The sequence below is a fragment of the Chrysochloris asiatica genome, unplaced genomic scaffold (assembly GCF_000296735.1).
Source record: "Chrysochloris asiatica unplaced genomic scaffold, ChrAsi1.0 scaffold00277, whole genome shotgun sequence".
NCBI lineage: Eukaryota > Metazoa > Chordata > Mammalia > Afrosoricida > Chrysochloridae > Chrysochloris > Chrysochloris asiatica.
In genome coordinates this window covers 1,348,259-1,354,445 of record NW_006408795.1, presented here as the reverse complement: position 1 = coordinate 1,354,445, position 6,187 = coordinate 1,348,259, and the positions used below count along the sequence as shown (strand labels likewise).

Genomic DNA, 6,187 nt, shown 5'->3' with positions numbered 1-6,187 from the left:
GCACTTAACAACAACAACAACAACAACAAAGAATACAATAACCAAAAAGAGAAATGAGGGAAAGCGGGGGAAGAAGAGAAAAAAAAAGAGAGAAATGAAAAGAAAAAGCACTGAGCTTACTTAGGCAGAGGGATGATAAAGAGAGAGAGACCAGAGAGTAGTAAAGAAAAATGAAGAGAAAAAAAGGAAGATAAAGAGAGAAAACAAGCAAGAAAGAAGTAGGGGGTGGGGGTGGGGGAAGAAACAAAAGAAAAGATAAATGAGAGCAGAGATGGAGAGGATAAAGCACAAGGAAGGGAAGGAGAGAAGGAAGAACGATTAAATAAATAAGACAATGAAAAGAAAAACCAGTACAGATGCCAGACCCAAAAAAGCGAAATATTCTGGTGGATTCCTGCCAGCCAAACAGCTCATGTGCTAGGTGGGCAAGGGTTGAGATGGTGGTGCTCCAGACCTATAGGTCGAAGCATTGTCTGTTCTGGACTCTCAATCTGGAAGTAGTTCGTGCAGACCTCAAAGCAGCTCTGATTAGGATCTTTCCTACACATAGGGCAGCAGTGGGTAGCCGGTCATGAGAATTCCTGATACTCCAGAGCTGGCCAGGACCAGCTCTGAAGGTCTGGAGCTGGGTTCATCTGAATTTAGGCACCAGGGTTGATGCAGATAGCACCCAACTCACAATGATTCAACTTACCCTTGTGCAGTTCCATGTGCCTGAAGAGTAGAAGCTTCTCTATGAGTGGATGAGGGTGGAGGATGGCCACACCTCTGGTCATTAGGGGGATGTGGGGAAGATGAATAAGATCACACCTTTCTTGCCACCAGTTACAGGTGTGCCTCTGTGCCACCAAACCACCATCTGCTTTCAAAGTTTCTCTCAAAAGATCAGATGGGGCCCACCCTGGGGAGCCAGCTGCCCCGTGGCATTGAGAGAAAAGTCCAAGGGTGGCAGGTGCTGGCGAAACAACTTTTCCATGGAGCCTCTCGGGCTGATGCAGGCCTGCCCCACGTGCCCTCATTCCAAGGTGGACGCCTTCCATGCAACAGATGGGAGGGCAGTGGGCCCCAACTTGGACTATTGTGATCTCAGGGTTTGAGAATCATGTTTCCATGTCCAGCATCGTTTGGGGGCGACTCTGTGCAGTAACTGGTGTTTGCTCCCATGTATTCTTGGGAACTTCACTTAGAATAACAGTTTGTGGGGTCTGGGCCTGCAGATAGGTGTTTGAACTGGCTTCCCAGATTTTGAGAAGAGGGGGGGAAAAAAGGAAGTTTGTCCTGTCCTGGATCAATTTCTTTTGTCATATAGGCAAGACTGGAGAAACTATGATACAATGGTTTCAATTTAAAGGTTACTTTATTTTCAAACTTGAAAGTGATGATTTCAGAACGTCTGTTCCTGAACCAAGAGGTCCTCACAACCCTAATATCAAATATACTCCTTTTGATGAAATGAAGGAGAGAATACTGAAAATTATCATTGGATTTAATGGCATCCCTTTTACTATTCAACAGCTATGTGAGTTGCTAAGGGATTCAAGGAGAAACTATACAGGAACAGACAAATTTCTCAAAGGAGTAGAAAAGAATGTGATGGTCGTTGGCTGTGTTGATCCTTCTTCAGAGAAAAACAATTCCAATTGTTTAAATTGAATGAATGGTGTCACATTTCCTGCAAATTTACCAAGTTATACAGAAAGGTCTAATATAAATGGGCCTGGCACACCCAGGCCACTTAATTGGCCAAAGGTTTCTTTGCCAGCCCTCATGACAACAAATGGTTTGCCTTAGAACACTGACAGCAAAGAGTCAAACATACAGCAAAATGAGAGCAAAACCCACAGTGACTCATCAACATCTGAATCAGAAAGTTCCTTACTGAGCCTTATAAAAAAATAAACATCCAGCTAAAGATGCTGTGGAGGCGGAGGGGCATGAGGTGAAAAGACTCAGATTTGACAAAGAAAGTGAAGTAAGAAAGACAGCCAGTCAGACAACTCCTAGTGAAATTTTTTCAATTTTGGTAGAAGAAACTGAAGCATCATCTTCATCTCAGGATAAAGATAAAGAAAGTAGTTGTACCAGACAGCACTGTGTAGAACAGGATGAAGACCAGAATAAAGAGGAAGAAGAGTCTTTTATGACATCAGGAGAAATGGTCCCAGAAAGAAAAAATCAAGAAAAAGAATCTGATGCCTTAACTGTGAATGTAGAGACGTCTGAGGAAAATTATCAAATGGAGGAAGCTGATCTGTCTTAAGCTGAGACAGATTTACATTCAGAAGTTAGTGAAAATGCAGGATCTGTAAGTTGTGGCTCTGAAAGCCATGAAACAGAAGAATTAGTGGGATCCAATTCCAGTAAAACTGGAGAGAGTCTCTCAGAATCATTCATGGAAAAGGACGAAGCCATACAAGTCACAGATGAACCAATGGAACAAAACTAATTATTTAGAAACATTTAGATGCAGTATTTTACATACAGTTCTGGTTTTACACTATATACATTTTTTTTGGTGTAATAAAAAAATGTATATATTATTCTAACAGGGGAAATGTTATATTTTTGTTTCTATAAAGAGATGAATACGGTGGATACTTTTTCTATGGGTAATGTTTAAGTCCACATCTTTCAGAAGACAGTTTCTTTGTCTTCTGAGTAATTCTATAAAAGCTGGCCCTTGTGAAACCCTGGAAATCTTCAGTTTGCCAAAGTAACAGGTTAAACACATTCCAATGAATCTGTTCCAACTAAAAATTTTTGTATACTTCTGAGGCGCCTGAGAAAGATACTTCATTATTTATGGGAAAAAAAAAAGTGCTTTATCTTGGAAATTGTGTTAGAATATTAGGTTACTATTTTGTAGAATGAATTCTTATGAAGCTGACAAGACCATCTCAGAACTGAGCAGGTTCCTTGATCTTTTGCTTGCTTTTCTCAACATTGTGAATATTAAAATATATTTTAAAATTATTCTAGAGTATGCAAATGCCAATGGTATGAAACACCACTGTAATGGAAGAATTAATATATTACTTTAGTAATGTACCTGGGCTAAATGAATGAAGCTTTAGGGGTGCATAGAAATCAACATAATTTGTATGATGTTTTGAAGTGAATTAAATATTTTTGAATATGCTTCTTCAACAGCCAGTGTTATGTTTTCAGATCAACACAAAGCAGTATGATTCCTCTAAACTCAGTATTTTCAAATTCACATATTTAAAGTCATGTAAACTGCAACTTCCCTGTCAAAATTACTGTCTGCCTAATTTATACCTGTTTCTTTAGCTGTACCTTTTTGATACTTAGAAATTTTAAATTTCTGTAAAGTAGATTTTGTAGAATGTAATGTGTTCACTGCCTTTGTGAAGCAGTATATAATAGTATAATTTCTGTGTGTAAACAGAATGCTTGGGCTTTCAATACAGTATTCATATAAAGCAATAAATATTAATGTTATGAGAAAAGATCAAGATGGCTGTGCTGTTATCTGACCTGTTGATGCAGTTAACTTATCTGTCTTCTTCTTTTTAACTTTTTACTGTGAATTGAGTGAAAGTTTACTGACAAGATAACCAGTGCTACATTCAACAAATCATGCACTTTGTTTCATCTCAGTGATTCCAATCCTCTCCATGCAACACCAGTTATCCCACTTCCTCCCTGTGGCTCCTATTCCCATTCCACTCACCTTCCCATTCCTTCTCAACTTTGACCTTAGGTAAATACTTCCCTTTTGATTTTTTTTTTTTTTTACACTTCCAAAACAAAATATATATATATTCATTTAAACAGCCAAAGGGTACATGATGCCAATCAGCCTCCTAACCACAGGCACACGTTGCCACTTTTCTAGGTAGGGTTCTCATGCTCCACTCATGCTCTTCCTTCTTGATGGTCCTGAGATCATCTGTTCTTGAAATGAAAGATTACCTACTTGCTCCTTTTAGTTGTTCATCTTTTTTAATTACAGTTGTGACAATTACAATGAACAATTGTTAACAATTATTCACAACTGAGTCATAAAATCCTATCACCATTGTCTCCCATCCCCTTTCACCAGATCCTTCTAGGAAAGAGGAAAAAAACTACTCAGTGGGGATTCTACCATAACCCTTCATTCTGCAACTAAGCTGAGTCATCAAGTATTTCTATTTTGAGCTCTTTTGATTTTGAATGATTGACCATTCCATGGTGAGCTTACCTTCCTACTATTGTCCCTTATATAGCTATCTACTGCTCAGCTGAAAATTGGTCTATGAAAGTGAGTTCCTTTCCATATCTGAAGGGTAGTTGAGGGCCATAGTCTCAGATTCCTCCAGTCTCTTTCTGATCAGTAAGCCTGGTCTTTTTTTTTTTATAATTTTGAGTTTTGTTCCACATTTTTCTCCCACTCTATCTGGGACCTTCTAATGTGATCCCTTTCTGAGCAGTTGGTAGTAGCATTTGGCACCATCTAGTTCTGGTCTAAGAGTCATGGTGACTGATGTTCATAAGCTCCATTGATCTATTGGACTAGTTGATTCCAAGTGTCTTCAGTTCTCACCACTCTTCTTTCTTCAGGGAGAACTAATATTATACCTTACATGGCTGCTCATGAGCTTTAGCCTTCTTTTTTTTGTGCCACATCTGTTTACCTTTTTCTCCTAGTAAAGCTAGTCTAGGATTGACCAGGACCAGCTCTGCATGTCTTTCTTGCAGCCAGTCACTGGTATGCTAGTAGCAGGGTTCAGGGTCAGAAGCAATGATGGACTTGGCTACAGGGGGCAACCTCTCTGAGGGAGAGGGCTCTTTAGATCTCCAGGCTCCAGAACAATTTCTTCTAGATACTCGGGGTTGGACTCAGTGACTGTAAACATGGAGATTATAGGGATATAGTGCTTTGTTGTTGTGAAGTGCCTTCGAGTCGTTTCCGACCCATAGCGACCCTGTACAGGGTTTCCGAGGGTGTAAATCCTTACAGGAGTAGTTTCGAACCACTGACCTTAAGGTTCGCAGCCCGATTCATAACCACTACGCTACCAGAGCTCCTTAGGGATATAGTGCTTAGAGGTTATAAATAAAAATATTATATTCATTCCTTGGAAAGAGCTTTTCCGCTCTAGCTTTCTTTTATCTTTGCAAAGAATGGTCTTGTGGTGATTCTCTTTCTTTTCATTTACTGTCTTAACTAGACCCTGGGACTTTGTTCTATCATATGTTATAATTTTTACATGTTTACAGTTCCAATAGATACATATTTAAACACTCTTTATGTGTTTCAATATGACTATGCAATTTCTTATTGACTTTATATATCTACTTGTAATGTGAATATTAATTTCTGAACTCTTTTTTTTAAAGAATTTCCCTGTGTTCCTCTATGGTTACTTTAGAATTGGGCATAGTTCACACGCACTGTTCCAAACTAGAAATAGTTCATAAAAATCGAATACCTTTCCTCTTATTTTTCAAGCTATATTTAAATAATCATCCTAACCTTATCTTATTAGGGTTAATACTGAGGGCTAGAGAGATTATTTCTTTCCCTTTGATATATTCTAAATCAAGATTTCTGCTCCAGATCACACAGACACGTCTAAATTATATTTTTAACAGCAGACAATTCAGCTGGTTTAGTCATTATAAACAATTGCATTTCCATAAGGAAGGATATGTGACAACTTAGTCCAAAAAAAGAGATGATATGGGTGGTTCCTGTAAGTTTGCAGTCTTTTTTTTTTTTTTTTATTGCAATTTCATCTAAAAAAAAAAAAAAAAGAGAAAAAGAAATAGAACACTTAGTCTTCAAGTATGGCGCATGCATAATTGATGGGCTTATAAATAAATGGAAAACTGACTTTGTTCTAACAAACCAAGCAAATCCTCCAGGAAAAGATTTATATATGACAGAACAAGATTGACTAGACTTAATGGAAATGAAAAATAAGCAAAGGTAGATTAAGCTGGTGCTTAAATTAGACTTTGAGAATATGTCAGGCTGTCTTAACTCTTTCAGGTCTTTATTTCAGAAAATACTGCTATCAAGGACATTTTGGGTCCTAAAAGATACCAGACTCAAGGTGTTGAATCATGAGTTCACCATGGAAAAATGTACACAGTGTTTCAGTGGACCACTGAACAGCAACATTCTTAAAATTAACATATGTGCAAAATATGTTGATGGGTACACTGGTAGATTTTC

The 6,187-nt window shown here is 38.2% G+C and overlaps 1 pseudogene; it reads left to right on the top strand.

Moving 5' to 3' along the window:
• The window catches only part of LOC102841560, a 4,192-nt pseudogene extending 1,746 nt beyond the window's left edge, over positions 1–2,446 (top strand).
• The last annotated feature ends 3,741 nt before the right edge of the window (positions 2,447–6,187 follow it).